This window comes from Chinchilla lanigera, unplaced genomic scaffold, assembly GCF_000276665.1.
Source record: "Chinchilla lanigera isolate Chin_1 unplaced genomic scaffold, ChiLan1.0 scaffold00012, whole genome shotgun sequence".
In the NCBI taxonomy this organism is placed as follows: Eukaryota; Metazoa; Chordata; class Mammalia; order Rodentia; family Chinchillidae; genus Chinchilla; species Chinchilla lanigera.
This window is the reverse complement of record NW_004955413.1, coordinates 20902031-20918447: the sequence shown is the minus strand read 5'-3', so window position 1 is coordinate 20918447 and position 16417 is coordinate 20902031. Positions and strand designations below refer to the sequence as shown.

Below are 16417 nucleotides of genomic sequence, written 5' to 3'. Positions count from 1 at the left end.
AATTTTATGCAATATTTTAAAATAATTTTGGTGCAGGAAACAAAGTTTGTGTAATGTAACCATCAGAATGCATCTTTTGTGGTATCACATTGGTGCTTAAAAATTTTTGGATTTGGGAGACTTTTGGACCTTCTCATAAGGGATACTCCATCTGTACTAATTTCTTTTTTTTTTTTTTTGTTGGGGGTGATTTCCGGTACCAGGAACCAAACTCATGACCTTGCGCTTGCTAGCCAAGTGCTGTGCCACTGAGCTAAATCCCCCATCTGTACTAATTTCTGAGCATTGTTTTTTTAAATATCTGATGAGGTATACTACTTACTAGAGTCTATAACAAGTGAACAAATAAAACAATTGATACCCTAGGAGGAAACAGACCCCTGTTTATTGCCTTTGGCATTCAGAACTGGGAAGCCCACACACTAATTGGGGTCTTGACATCATGTCAAACTGAGAAAAGTGGGTGAACACTACTCCAGTGATTCTAGGTGGAAGTAGGTAATCAATTCAGTTCCGGGGGTGTTTCAGAGAAGAATCTGAGAAAAAGAAATCTCTTTTTTCTCCTTAGGGCAGAGATGTATTTTGTCTTGTTGTTGCTTTAATTTTAGCACTTGATAATCCCTAAGGAAATGGTGGTTAAAACAAAAGTATCATTTATGAGAATCCAAGTGTCAGTAATTAATCAAAAGAGTAAGTCCTTCTCCTTCCCCTCTTTTGTAATATAAGAACAGTGATGGTTTTACTATGGAAGTCCTTCTAGGTAAGAGGCCTCATCCTGCCTGGACATGTTATGCAGAAACAAATAAAAAGATAAACAGAAGTTTTTAGAAAAATATTATAACTTTAAAAAGCAAGATAATTGTCTTAGTTGCTTTTCTCTTGTTGCTGAGACAAAATGCCCGATGCCCCAAATTAAGGGAGGAAAAGTATTTAGCTCACACTTCATAGGGGTTTCAGTCCAAAATCATTTGGCTCCAAGGCAGGGTGGTATGGCAGAGGAACAACAGTTTATGGCTGGGAAGATAGCAAAAGCCACAAGAGCAAACAGGGGAGAAGACTGTCTCTTTCTTCCCCTTATATTGTATGCAGGCTACCCACCTGAGGTCAGGTGTAGCATTCACACCCATAATCCTAGCCAAGAATCAATCACAAACTCTAGATTCAGCTACTGCAAAAAGCACCCCCCCCATGACTGTATGAGGTGTGGGGGAACATCCAGACACAAACCTTAACAATAATATAATACCACATCTTGGCAGTCAACAACCAAGCTCAATGCTGTGCGTATGAAAACCAGTGGAGACCCAATGACAGAACTGGTCAAAGCAGATGATTTTAGTTACCACATTTGTAGTATTCTGCAGGTAGAAAAGGGAAGAAGTGGTGATTTAGGAGAGTTACTTTGCACATAAATATTTTCCTATGAAAGCTCTTAGGATAATGTTATACAGTGTATGATTAGCATGAATGATTACAATTTAAATCTCTAAACATGATCTGTTTTGATCATGTAGTCTGTTTGCTTGGTGTGTTTGACGTGGAGTAGACCCACATTGCAATAACTGTTAGCCTTAGCACACCTACTGGAACTGAAGGCTTCAGGTTGGAGGCCTGATGTTTAGCGAGGGGCTTTCCTTTAGATGGTGGTTTGCGGTAGGATGTTGAGTAGGGTATGAGACCAGAAACCCAGCCTTCCCTCTAGGAGCATGGAAAGAAGGGCCTTGATGCCCGGTGATAATTTGGAGATGAGGACCAGTGCCAGAGGTGGCTGTTAGTCCCCAGGTGGTGAACATTAGCCAGAGACATTTTATTCCTATATGTGTTTGGTTTTTTGTTCATTCTGCTGAAGAATATCCTAACTCAGACATTACTGCAAATGAAAATACTAATGAGGTAGGCCTCTGATGTGTTGTTTAAAAAAAAAATGGAGTGTTTTATTCAGAATCTGAGTCTAGACTTGGCATTATTGTTCCAAGTGAGAGTTCTTGGTGGCAGTGTAGGGCTGAGCAAGACGGTAATATTCAGAGGGTGTTTCGGTGTTGACTGAATGCATTTGGCACTTTGTCTGGTTGGTTTGGCGGCCCAGATTGGGTAGGAAAATTTTCTTCAAAGTCATATGGAACCTTTCCAAAAAGTCTTTAGAGCTGGGAACAGATTATCAAGATATTTACTGTAACCCAAGCCCACTCTAACTGAGGAATCTGAACGGTTATGAGATGCCTGTTCCATGCAGTGTTGCACAGGCCTGAAATAGGGTGCTCCATCCATGTGTATCAGAGGCTCAGTTCCTTGTCATGGCAAAACCTAAGCCAAACACATGATAACCAGAGCCTGCTGAGCTGGAAGGAGTCATAGCGCTCACATCATCTGATCCCTTCATTTTCCACTCGAGGAATCAAATCTGCAGATGTCTAGTGACCTGCTCAAGATAATGCAGCTAATTGGGGTCAGAGTTAAGACTTGAGACAGAATACAAACAATTAGTGTTAAAAACCTTCTTTACCACTTTTTTGTTTCATTAAACTTCCTGCCATTTCCACCTTTTGTCTCACTGACTTTTACCTCTTTGCAAAATAATCAAGTTTGCAATAAGCTGGAATAACAGAAATTGGTGGGAAATATTGTACCAACATATTTGGCATTGTCTTAGTGTCTCTGACCACCGCCTCCCCCAATTTGAATAAATAGTCTGCAGCCAATGTGGGAATTTGTTTATTTTCAGGTTGCAGGGGGTGCTTGTACATTCAGCAGTTAAAGAAATCTTTGTTCCAGGTCTGGGCCATAAAGGCTGGTTTCTCTATACTTATGCTGAACTTTATGGCTGCCTATGCCACTGTTAGACCAAGGAAGGCTTTTAAGCATTTTGAGGCCATTTTGGAGGAGCCCAAATGTCATATCTCTGAATACAGGACGTGCAGTTGTCAAGCGAGAGAAACCAGCATCCCTTGGTGAGCTCCACAGTCACTGAGCTGTGAGCATTCATTCCGGCTTGCCGAGAACAGCCCTCTATGGTATTTAAGATGCAACTCACCCCCAGATCAAGCTGCTCAAAATTGCCTTTTTACTTAAGATCAAGCAGCCTTAGAAGTCATGTTGTAAGCAGCAGGGAAACGATCAAGTTGAACTGAAACAGAACAGCTAGAAAGAAGAAAATTAAATGTATGCTTAAAAGATCCAAAGAGGCGGGGCGTATTCATTAGAGACCTATCCTGAGGTACTTTTTGTTTTCCCTAGTCTAATTTAAGAATCTTCTGCCATAAAGATTTATCTAGTTTGCATTTTGAGATATTTGCCTTTTCTTAATGTTAGACCACAAACTTTCTATATGCCAGTAGAAAAATCAAACAGGGGTTAATTTCCCCCTGAATTCCTCTAGAAGGAGAAACTTGCACAGTAGTCATTGCAGGCTGTAATCAGATTTCGGTGGTCAGACCAGGAAAAGCTCAGTTCAAAGTTATTCTCATCCTCTCATCCTCCCTCAAAGAGATCATGCGTATGTCAGTCTTTGTCCCCTCCCCCAACATCATCTTTCCTTCTGCTTCCCTCCTGCTTTACCTGTACATGTACACACAGAGATGTGTATGTGATGCTTTTCCTTTCTCTTCTCTTTCCTAGTTGCTTTATAAAATCCCCACTCTTACACTTATAGTCATTATATTCTTCCTCCTAATTTGTTTCCCGTATCTACCAGCAGTGCATAACTAGTAAGCTTTCACATTTGGCTTTTGATAAACTTTGAAAGAGGAAGAAGCAAAGTCACATTTTGTGGTGTGTGTTTAAATTAAAGAACGCTGTCCCGATGTTCCAGAAAGTTCACTTTGACTCTAAAGTATTCATTTCCTCCTCACACCCTAACACATCCTTCTCTAACTGAACTTCATTTCCTTATTAAAACTATATTAACATTTTTTTAGTAATCAACAGTTTTCCCATTTTGGGTACTATAGTCCAGGCATTGTCTTCCAACTACTTCTTCATTACAAATGTATCGCATAAGGTAAACAAGCACTTCTGAAATAATTTTGGAACCTGGCCATTTACAGAACATTTTTTCTATGAGAAAATGATTTCCCAGCTTTTAGAACATGATTTATTTTCACTTGGCTCTTTCCTCTGGGTGTTTGGTAACACAAATCTTTTTGATGTGGTGACAGAATCAGAGAGGCCTGCCTTGGTTTCTACCTTGTTGAATATTTTCATAATAGAAACAGATTAACTTGTTTATTTCTCACATTTTATTGTGTTTGTATGGCAGACTAGAGACCTTGCATTGCACACTGTTGGTTATTTATAGTTTTTCAAATCAGAGCATATGGAGAGTGAAGTTTCCCATTATTTCTGTTCCTTCTTTCTGAGCTCGTGGAGAGACTGGTTTCTCCAGTCTCCCTTGTGGTTTGCTGTGCTAGAGTTCCATCACTATCACAGAATACCTGGTAATATCAGTTTAAAGGAAAAAAATTATTTCTTCTCACAGTTTCAGAAATTTCAGTCAGTGGTTGGCTGGTTCCATTGTTTCTAGGCCTGAGGTGAAGCAGATCATGGTGGAGAGGGTGTGGTAGAGCAGAGCTATTCATTTCATAGCAGCCAGTCAGCAGAGAGAGAGGGAGACAGGTCAGAGTTTTAGTCATTTTTCTGTTGCTCGGACAAAATATTGAACACCACAGCTTAAAAGAGGACTGGTTTATTTTAACTCACCATTTCAGTGGGTACAGTCCATGGTTGGCTGGCTGCAAGACAGAAAGTCATGGCAGAGGAAAGCTGTTCACTGAATGATGGTTAGGAAGCAGAGAAAGAAGGGAGGACCTGGGGATGAAACTACACCATTCCAAGTCACAGCCACACTGACCTGCCCTTTCTAAGCAGGCACTGTCTCTGAACATGAGCCTTTAGGTGGGTATTTTAGATCTAAGCCATAACAGCAAAGGACAAGATTTACCCTTCGAAGGCATCGGCTAGTGACCTACATTCTCTGTCTTGTCCCCACTTCTTAATAACCCATTCAGCCATTACTCATCAATCCTTTAATCCATTGATAACGGTAGTGTCCTCATGCTCCAGTCACCTCTCCAGGCTCCATATCTGAACACTGCTGCTTTGGGGATCATATTTAGACCGTAATACTCAGTGTGGCCATGTGACCTGATATTTTCCAGGTCACAAGTATGAGTATGAATGATTTGTGGAGCCTCTTCCTCATCTAGCCAGAGACTTTCTCCATTTTCCTCATCCATCCTGGAATGGTGACCACCAGAGCAGCCCTAGAAACCAACTGTAGATGGCACAGCTGCCATTATACCACTTACCTGAGAGACATCATACTATTACCGAAGAGAAAAACTTTTTTTTAGAAAATGTCTTATTTTAATTTGACACAGAATTATCCTATATATCCAGTATATGGAATACAGTGTGGTATTTTGACACACGTGTACAATGTGTAAAGATCAAATCTTGGTAATTAACTATCACCTCAAGTATTTATAATGTTTTTTATGGTGAGAATGAACATTTAGAATCCTTCTAGTTATTTTGTAATGTACAAAAATTGCTATTAATATAGTCAAGCTATTATGGCATAGAACACTAGAACTTTTTCTTCCTAGCCATGTCTTAACCAATCTCTCTCCAGTTCCTTCCTCCTCCTTGACATTTTTCTCAGCCTCTAGTAAGCCCTGTTTTTGTCTCACTTACATGAGATCAACATTTTACTTTCCACATGTGAGTGAGATGTGGTATTTATCTTCATTATTCCTTGAGCCACTGAAGTTTTGGGATCTTTTTCTTACAGCACCCTACAGAACTAGTTTACAAGCTATCTCCTTGTTTTAAAATATTTTACCTCACTGTACTAAATGGTCAAACTGTAGAAGCAAAAGGTAATTTTCTTTAGAAAACAGACCTCTAGACATACTAAACTATTTTAGTTTGGTTCTGACAGTGAATTTCTCTAAACATTCAGGAATGCATAGCACTAATTTAATCTTTCATTTAAACATAGAAATCTATTTACCAAAGCTACACATATTTTCCAAAGAGCTGTTATTTGAAAGGGGTAATTTGTTCTGCCTTTCATTGTGTCTATTAAAGAAAAATATGTAACAGAATACCCATCTCAGAAGCTCATTTCTTGGATATAGTAGCCCAGGATAATCCCATTTTAATTAGGACCAAGTTCTGCTTATGATGAAGTACGCCCTCAAGAAACAAAACTCTTCAAAGATTTCTTGTTAATACGGTAACAAAAGAAGCATAAGTAAGGTCAACATCATTGCATTTAAAAAGTATAAATTGGCATGAGGGTAAAATCATAATACTTGTTCACGATTTTATACTCACATTTGGTCAATTGGTGTCCTACCTAATGGCCCTTCTTACAAATGCTGAACATTTCTTTTGTATGTTTGTTGAATTTTTTTCCCCACAAAGCAGAATAGCATTTATAATTTAGGATTTTTTGTAAAATTCTTTCATTAAAATAGCTATTAACATAATATTATGGACATTAAAATTCACCACACCAAATTGGTCCATGACTAAAACACATATGTAGTCTCTGAACAAAGTAAAGATGAATACAATTTCTCACAGACTAAAATTTAAGAAGTTGGAAAGAACCTGTGACCTCAATATCCTCATAAAAACTAATTGAATATTATAATATTCTTAAGGCAATTTTGAATTCTGAATGAGTTCTAAGAAACTCTAAGGAATACATTTGAGAAGATAAAATAAGCATTAGCTACAGGGAAAAAACCCATTCTCTTTTGATATACTAGAACCAATAGCAAATGTATTTTGCTTTTTAATGCAATAAAGTACTTTAGCTCTCTTCCTGTGCCACCATTCTTGGGATAGTTGTCATCTCGATTTTCATTATGCATATGAAAATTTGTACTTCAGCCTGGGTGTTATGTTGCACATTTGTAATCTCAGCATTCTGGGAGACTGAGGCAGCCTGGGCAATTTAGCAATTTAGCAATACCCAGTTAAAATGAAACATGATCTGGGGAGGTAGCTCAGTACTAAAGCCTGGGTTCAATCGTTAGTGTTCTCCCGCACCCACAAAAAGATTTTTACTTCTCCCTTAAGTTGAATCTGTGGAACTTGCCAGTGCTTCAGTAAACTTTGTTTCCTCTCATCCACTGGTCCTTAGCTTCCAACCTAAGAAGCAGAGTCACAACCAGGCATCAGACTGGTAAGAAAGTATGCTTGTAGCAGATAGGATGCTATATAATAGATGAATCATAGATCTAAAAAGAACCATGATGTTTTCTCTTTCTCTCTTTCTATGTTGAAAGAAAATAAACCACACACTATAGGCACTTGACTTCTTTGTGCCAATCCATCTAGAATTTTGGTCTGAAAATTCTAGAAAATTGAGCTCTAGGGCTGGCTTCAGCATAACTTAACTCCTTGACAAACCTTAAGTTGGGCCTCCATTTCCTTATCTGAAAATGACAATGCAGTATCTTTTTTTTTTTTTTTTTTTTTTTTTTTTTTTTCCTGGTACCGGGAATCAAACTCACGACCTTGCACTTGCCAGGCAGGCGCTGTGCTGCTGAGCTAAATCCCCAGCCCCAAGAATGCAGTATCTATATTTGTTTCCCTCAAACTCATGCTAGACAAAATTTTACCTGTAAGAAATCACACAAAACACAATTCTTAATTTTAAAATAAATATGCTAACCAGGAAGCAGAATCCCAGTGGAGAGGGAGAAATAAATAATGGAGGGGCACACCTGTAGAACAGCAACTGGTAAATGGCCCGAGGGCCAAATCCCGCCTGTCAACAGTTTTTCCACAGAGCTAAGAATGATTTTTATAAATAATTTTTTGAGTCCAGAGAAGAATACATTGTAATACATGAAAATTATAGGAAATTCAAATGATCAACAATATTTTTTAAATGCAGCTATACTCATGTGTTTGGATGCTTTCACACTGCTACAATAGGGTTGAGCAGTTGTGACAGAGACCATATGGCCTGCAGGGCCTAAATTACCCCCTATCTGTCTGTTCCTTATAGAGAGGTTTGCCAGTCCTTTCTTTAGAACATCCAAGATAAAAATATCCAATAGACATTTAGAATTTAAACTTTGGAAATATCCACACCAAGTAATAGTTTCAGTTGCGGCAGCCGATGAAGTCAAGGAAGAGACTAGAGAGAAGATGTTTGGTGAAAGCACCTAGTCAAAGTCTTTTTCTGGTAAGGTGGTAGAGAAAACTCCCTGAAGGAGGCAGCGAAGGCAGAGCAGGAGTGTGTCTCCCAAAGGCCAAGCAGGTAGTGAGTGCAAGATGAGTTTGAAAGCAGACAGAGATACGAGATAAATCTAATAATGAATAGCCAGGTCAGTGGATATGGTAGGTAGAAGTCATTGGTGGCCTCTAAGAAAGCAATTTCTGTGACATAATGGGGACATTGGCCAGTTTTCAAGAGGTCCAGGAGTGAGCATGGTTAGCCTAGAAAGGAAAGAGAAGCTAATAATTTGAAGGGGTTGCAAAGGAAATTGAATTCTCATTGCTTGCTTTTCTGTTATTTATTATAGGAGGTATTAGGCCTTACCGAAACATTCAAGAGATGGAAATGAAAGTACGGGGAAAAGGTTGGCAGGATGACTAAGTTGAATATAAAAGGGATACTGATCCCTCTGAACACTAAAGAGGAAGGAGAAGGGCAATATGCAAAGAAAACTTGTGGGGTTACAGAGAAGGGTGTAATGACAGAAAGTGGTAGGACTGTCAAGGAACGATGGAGTTGGGACCGTGCTGGGGCACACAGGAGGGTTAATCAGGAGGGTTAGCAAATGCCCATCCTTTGTGAAGCTGTATGTCAACCTATGGAGCATCTGAAATGACTGCTGAGGAAGAGCATTGGAAATAATGGTCAACTTTTCCCAAAATTTAGTAGTTACGTATAAAGATGGGGGAAAACGTTGAGATGATAGGGGCTGGAATTAACACAGAAGACTAAAGAAAAGTTAAAGGGTAGAGTGAATATTTTAAAAAGCTGTTGAAATAACTTATCCTGAAATCCACACTTGGCAGTAGAGATTAGGAAAAAGACTAAAAAAATCAAATGAGGCCAAAGTGCTATTTTTATAAGAAAGCACAGAAGTTAGAATCAACGAAGATAAAAACCAAGAAGAGAAATTCTGACATCACCATCACCACATTTAAAGCCTTGGGATATTGACGTAATAAGGTACAAGGCCATCCTGGTGGATATCATGTGGATCTCAGGAGCAACCTGAGGGTGTGGCTCTGGGAATGTCGGCTCGATCCTGGAAGGCCTTCACTCCTCCGGGAGGCTCCTTGCTCCTTTGATGGCTCCAAGAGTCCTGCAGGTGGATGGTGATCAGAGCGCTCATCAGTGATGTCTGAGCTGTTGTCAGGAGGAATAAATCACAAAAGCCTTTGCCAGAGAACCTTAAATTGAGCCTGAGAGGTTTAGTTGAAACTGAGGAATCCTTTGGAATGAAGCTGAACAATGACTCAACTCATTGACTTTGGCTCACGAGGCTCCTTTTCCCTCCCTCCCGGGGAAACTGAGATTGAATGAATAATAACTGTGAAATACTCCCTTGAGAACAAGGCCTCCTACACACTAATAAAAACTAAATGCTTTTCATTACAATTTAAATGAGTGACTTGCTTCCCCCCACAGTGCCTCAGAATGACACAAAGAAGAATGACATTTCTACATAATGTTACACGTTAATATTAGTTTATAGTACAACCACGAAGGCTTACAAATTTTGTTGTTGAAAATTAATTTGCATAAACATTTGGGGTACTCTGGTAGGGAAGTTAATAAATATCTGAACTATTCAATTATTTGAAGTATCAAGGTGCCAGCTAACATTTCCTGAAGTATAATTAAAAGTATATTGAAAACATGGGGGAAAAACTAATGAGAAAGCTAAATAATTAGCCATATTTGGGGGTCCATCTTTGTTATCTCAGGTCCAATTTCATCTCTTCCCCAGTTCTTCAGACCAACCCCCCCAACACACAGCTTTCCCCATCCCCATCTCTTCCTGAGAGTCAGCAAAAATAGGGAAAAATTCACATACTCCAGAAAGCAGCTAATTTCATGGTCTTCCTGACATAAAAATACTAGCTCTCCCACAGAGAAACAAATTGGATGACAATTTTAGAATAATTGAATTGCTTGATGCTTTTCAAGTTGTTAGGAAATCAGTGCTGTGAAAACCCATTTTTTTTCGGTGCTACCTGTAGTGTCCTGTGGTAGAAGATATTGTTTACCCCTTAAAAAACAAAACACAAAACAAAGATTTGCAGATTCATAAGTGGTTTGTGTTATACAATGGCTGTGAAAATGAACACCTGGTAAAATAAATTAAACAAACCAAGTTGCCTAGATTTTCAGTAAATCAGATATCATAATTAAGAAGTGATGAAAATCTGTACAAAGACCCGTAGATCCTAATTTCACATCCGTTAAGGACTGAATAATTATTCATTTTGGTGTTAAGCAATTGATCATCGGAGACCTAACCAAATGGTTGGTAATTACAAAAGAGGCTAGGACAGAAGTAGCTGAGCAGTAACAAGCCAAGCTGCTCATGATTTAAATCTCTGGCTCCCAAACTTGAATATGCATCAGAATCACCTGGAGGGTGTGTCTAACCACAAATTGCTCGGCCCCACCCCCAGAATTTCTTATTCAGTGGATCTGGGGTGGGGCCTGGAACTTCTGTTTCTAACATGTTTCCAGAAGATGCTGCTGGCTCTAGTGCTACACTTGAAGAAGTGTTGATTTAGGCCAATATCTAGAGGCAGAAGGATTTAATAAGAAATTACTGAAGACAGTGAAGAGAGAAGAAGATAACATACTGGAAGGAAATAATGGAATGAAGATAATGAGATGATCACTAAATTAAAAGGAAGGTAATAAGAAGAGAAGATAAACTTTAATTGAATGCCAAGTCCCATGCCAGGCACTTTACAGTCTTTCCCCATCAATAAAATGATAACATCCAGGAGAGGAACCAGAAGATGCTCATAGATTTGACAAATATGAATGGAAATGATGTCTCTACTTAAATAAGTTTTGAAGGTCAGCACAGCTAAAAAGTGGTCTTGAGTTCTAAGCTACTTAAGAGATACACAAGGAGTAGGACAGATGGAGATCAGAGCATGATACTTACTACTGATTAAGACTGGAGGGATAATGTGGCTTAGGAGCGCAGCAACTGTGAGCTTCCTAATATGTACTTCATCTCAGAAATAGGCAGACTTATCCATCCGTCCTGCCATATGGCACATCTTCCCTGCTGTGGGTGCCTCCTTTTGAAGAACTTGTGGTATGCAAGAGATGATGTGATCATGTGCTTTACTATAGCCATTGTTCAAGCAAGTAGAGGTTGGCAGGGTTGAGGTCTGCAAATCTATTTAGTACTCTCAAATTTACCAATTAAGTAATTTGTTCCCCTTCCCTGAGGCAGAGTGGTGAAGGAGCAAGAGGCCAGTAATTGTTACTTGATTTCACTTGTTCTGCCTTAAAATGTGTATGCAAGTAATGACATTATTCTTTCTTTAATATAGATGTTATTTACCTGGGCACTAAATTCTACTTCCTGTAATTTGAGTGAACTTAAGAATAGAATATCTAATTTTATAGATAACTTCCTATATTTGTCCTATTTCAGTTAATTTTTCCCCTTATGATGTATTTGTTTTTAAAATTATGTGGAGTGTTTTAAGAAATATCACTGTAAGGTTTACAAAATATTTTTTGGCACTACTTAAAATTATACCATTGCAGAGTTCTGCAATAGCACATATAACTATGAAAAGTGTTATACTCTGAATATATAATTTCCTATATTTATCTTTAAATAAAGATCAAGTTTGCTGATTTGTTTTGTAAATAATATTTTTAATTATGTCTGTTGGTGCCAGTTTTGTTGGGATATCAAAACTCTGTCATGTCTTATAAAGAGTTAGTAAGGATAGTTCACATGACTGTCATGGTGATTTTTGAACTAAATTTTGGTTAAGCTAATTTTCCCTCATCATTGGGGAATGGAATGGTGTTGAATCCTTTCAGTGATATTTGAAGACACAAAAGCAGAAACATAGCATAATTAGTTTTAGGTTTATTTGGGATAATTGTATTATTAGTATACTTTTAAAATTATACTTCTACATCAAAGAAAATTTCCCCTTGTAACTAACACATGAAGAGGTACTTTAAGACTAGTTAAATAATCCTGTTTCTCATTTAGTTTTTATCCACTAGTTTTAGTGTCCAGTAATTTCCTATCTCCATCATTTTTTTCCACATATAATTAGTTGGCATTCTATAGTCAGAAAGCACTTTCCTTTTGGATTTACTTATTTATTTGATCATTGACTTATGGATTCTTATTTTGTTTAATACAGTCAGTCCATTACTTCCACCATTTAATTTGGTGCTCCAGTTATTTTAGATTTGGCCAGTGAGAGAACCTTAAAGATGATTCCTTTGTTCATTTTGCTGTACCCTATAATTTTTTTGAGCAAATTCCTTACCACCTTGTGAAATGAGATGCTCTAGGCTTATTCTATACTGTGCCTTGTCTATGAAATCAGCCATTTCCCTGTAGCATGTCTGTTTCTTTTCAGTAAGATGTCAAGATTTGGGTGATGGTAAGCCTGTTGTCACTGGTATCTTGTTGTTTCTAGGACCTTTCAGAGAAAAATGATAGACATAGATAGATCTATGAGTTCACATATTGAAATATGATATCTCCAATTCCAAACCAATGCTACAGAGCTAGGCATAGTCCAGCACTGTCCAGTGGACACAGCTGTGAACAACGTATGTAGTTATAAATTCTCTAGTTGCCATGTTGAAAAAACTAATAAGAAACAGTTGGAATCCATTGCTATGATATATTTAACCCAATATACCCAAAATTTTATAATTTTCACATAGAATCAATGTAAAGTTATTACTGGAATAGCTTATTTTTTGTACTAAGTCTTAGTTATCTAGTATTTGACACGTAATAACATGTCCTCAATTTGTTGTAGTCACATTTCCAGGATCCAGTAGCCGTGTGTGGTTAATGACTGCCATATTGGATTACATGGCTCTGGCCTCTTCCTTTTGTATTCTTACTGAATTCTCCAAAAACAAGAAACCCGTCTCTCATTATTTTCCTCAAGCCTACAGTAGATGGACTTAGAATGGCTAATTTATACCACTGTAAGAAATCAAACCAATAATTGAGTTTAATATTTATTTTCATTATTTTAGATCAGAAACATATAGTGACAGCCGCTATTCTTGACTGTACAATTTAATGAATTTTAACCAATCCACACACCTGTGTAACCTTCATGTCTATCATTTTCATCACCCTAAGAATTTCCCTGGTGCTCCTTCCTACTTAGCTCCCTGTCCCTATCAGAGAAAACAGCTTAACTGACATCTTCCTTCATGGAATAGATTTTCTTCTTCTAACACTTCACACAAATGTAATCACAGTGTTCCTTTTGTGCATTTCTGGCTTCTTTCTCAGTAGAATATCCTGAGATTTATCTGTGTTATTTTATATATTAATAATTTATTCCTTTTTCATCACTGAGAAGTGTTGCATTGAATATATATACACCATTTATTTCCCTGTTAATAGACATTTGAATTGTTTTGAGTTTGGGCTACTATGAGTGAAACTTCTAAGAACACATTTATTGCAGGCTCTCTGTGAATATTTGTTTTCACTTGTCTTGGGTAAATACCTAGCAGCAAAATTACTAGGTCATAAGATTGACATAATACTTTTATTTTATTTGGCTAAATATTGTTAACATTTAAGTGTTATTGAAAATTCTATACTTACACCAACAGAAGTATTTTTATGTACACTTGGACTATAAAAGCTAATTAATGTCATTTATATTATTATATGACAGTTTTTCATGTCAGGTCAAGTAGAATGCTAAGATAACATTTTTTTCTTTCCAAGTTCACTATCCTCTCACCCTTTCTTCCCTGCTCCTCCTCTCCTGCTTCTGCATCTTCCTCTTCCTCTTCTTCTTTATCTTCTCCCCACTTGAATTAGCCCTCTCCTACTCATCCTTCAGACCTTGTCTCTAACTTGCTTCCTCCTAGAAGCCCACTGTGACCCTTCCTCTCTGGATAATCTTATAATCTCATATCTCATAGATAATCCTCTATGTGCCCCCTCATTTCCTCAGTCCTGATCAGTGTCACCAAGCACTGCAAACACTGGTGTGTGTATGCACCTTCTCTTTTTCATTGTGAGCACCTTAAGAACCAGACATGCTTATCATTTTTCTCTGCATACCTGTTGCCTAAGAGTGTTTGGTCCAGTAAGACCTCTGCAAACGTTGAATGAATAATGGTTGATAATTTACTCAAGGTCCCTGGTCAATGGAAAATAGAATAAAAATTTCAGTTAAATTTTGTTTTAAAATCCATTCTTTGCTCTTACTATTCTAGTGTAAGCACTTTTGTTTCTGGCTTTGGGATGAGGTCTTGCTGTGCTGCCCAGGCCAACCTTTAATTTGAGATCCCCTGCCTCAGTTTCCCAATTAGCTGGGATTACAATTATGTACCATTGTGCCTAGTTGGTGTAAACATTTTTCTTAAACCAAAGCAAAACTCAAAAGAGATTTTTTTCATACTTAGTTTGTGTAAAAAGAGAAATCAGTCAATTCCCAGAGATCAGAGAGATTACGCTAAATCAAACAGCCAGGGCCAACAATGGTGTCATGGATTCTGGTATGGATGGACAAGAGAGCTAGGAGATTCAGAACCTCAGAGAGCCTGTGTAGCAGGCGCCAGTGCAGTATGAGAGTAGGACCCAAGAAGCTTGAGATCCGTGGGGTACCTTCCCCGTCCCTGTAGCTGCTTTTCCTAATGAGACGCCTGCAGCGCTGGCATCAGTCACAGGATACTAATAAAATTTTACCCACCATCTAAATCTACATTTCAGGTCCTTTGGTTAGGTTTTTCAGTATCCATGGTGACAGGTTGATCTATTTCCATGCCAGGGTTATACTCCAGGGGAAAGGGATGCAAGATGCACTGCAGTATTTCTAGTTATACATAAATGAACAACAGTATCATTGTCAGTTACTGTCAGACAAAACAAACTTCTAGCTTTTTTTTCTTGAAACAGAGTCGTGCTATATATAGTTCATGCTGGCCTTGAATGCGGCGAGTAACCTAGGCTGGCCTCAAACTTGCAGTGATCCCCTTACCTCAGCCCCTCCAGTGCTGGGATTGCAGGCATGCACCACCACACTCAGCTCAGGCTGCATTTCAAAAGATGAGACACTGTAGTGTTTAGTGTTTTCTAGTTCCTGTGAAGAAAGAAGTGGAATTCTAGCTGTTGAATTGCAAGAGGGAACAAAACATAAAACAAAACAACCAAACCAAACCAAACCAAACCAAACCAAACCAAACCAAACCAAAGGAAACAAAACAAAACCCAGCTAAACATGCCGTCAAAGCTCATGGTCAGTTTATGCTGTTTTATCATCCAGTACATCGAATCTTTATCATGTCTTACTCAGATTGAAGAAGGGCTAACTAAGGCACGTTAGAGATAATGCCCCTTGAGACAAACCCAATATTCCTGGGACTAATCCCAGACCTATTTCTCCTTCCGTGGAGCAGCCGCAGTACACAGTCTGTGGACAGATGGCCAGCAAGGGAAGTGGCGAGTTTTTCTTTTTTTAAAAAAAATTTCATCTCTCTGCCAGTTTGATAATAAACAACCAGAAGTTTTGATTATAGGGCTTTTATCCCTCCTAATAGGTACAACTCCAACCTCTAGCCTTCTGTTTGTTTTCCTCTTCTTTTCTGCTTTGCCTTTTTATTTTTCTGGCTTAGCTGAGATTTCTAAGTCATGTTGATTATAAAATGGAATCTGAGTCTATCGCAGGCATGTATTTTGTGATCGTTTCTGTGAAATATTTTTAATCAGATGTGCATAAACTCTTAATGCAGTGAATCAATTTTCTTTCAACTAATGATACCAGATAGCTTCACAGCTATAACCCACAAAAGCAAATTGTGTTATTGTCACTTTCTTTAGCATCACAAGTTCATTTACTGATTTTAAAAATCTTTTACCACAAAAGTGCTCATAGAAATACCTTGTGCCTTTATAGTACTTTTCATCAAATTTTAAAGACATGAACTGAGCTAGTTTAAACCATTTGCATACAATTAATGCTATATTTATATTAATAAATGCAAATGTTATATTGTTTTCAAAATGTTATAAAAGTAGATATTAATTTTACAAATGAGGAAGGACCTCATGAGAGGTGGGAAGCACAGAAGAGTCAACCTAGTGTAAGCCCCAGTTTGGCCTTCAATCAGATTTGAGTTTTAAATTCCTGTTTAAACAACTCCCATGATTATAGAATG

The 16417-nt window shown here is 38.0% G+C and overlaps 1 long non-coding RNA gene across 1 annotated transcript; it reads right to left on the bottom strand.

Annotated features, from left to right (window-relative positions):
• Positions 1–4479: 4479 nt before the first annotated feature.
• On the bottom strand, positions 4480–15329 carry LOC106147956. Its single transcript, XR_001233000.1, has 3 exons — positions 15241–15329; positions 9195–9338; positions 4480–4566 (listed from the first exon to the last, which is right to left on the bottom strand). It is a non-coding gene; the product is annotated as an uncharacterized LOC106147956 (long non-coding RNA).
• Positions 15330–16417: the final 1088 nt, after the last annotated feature.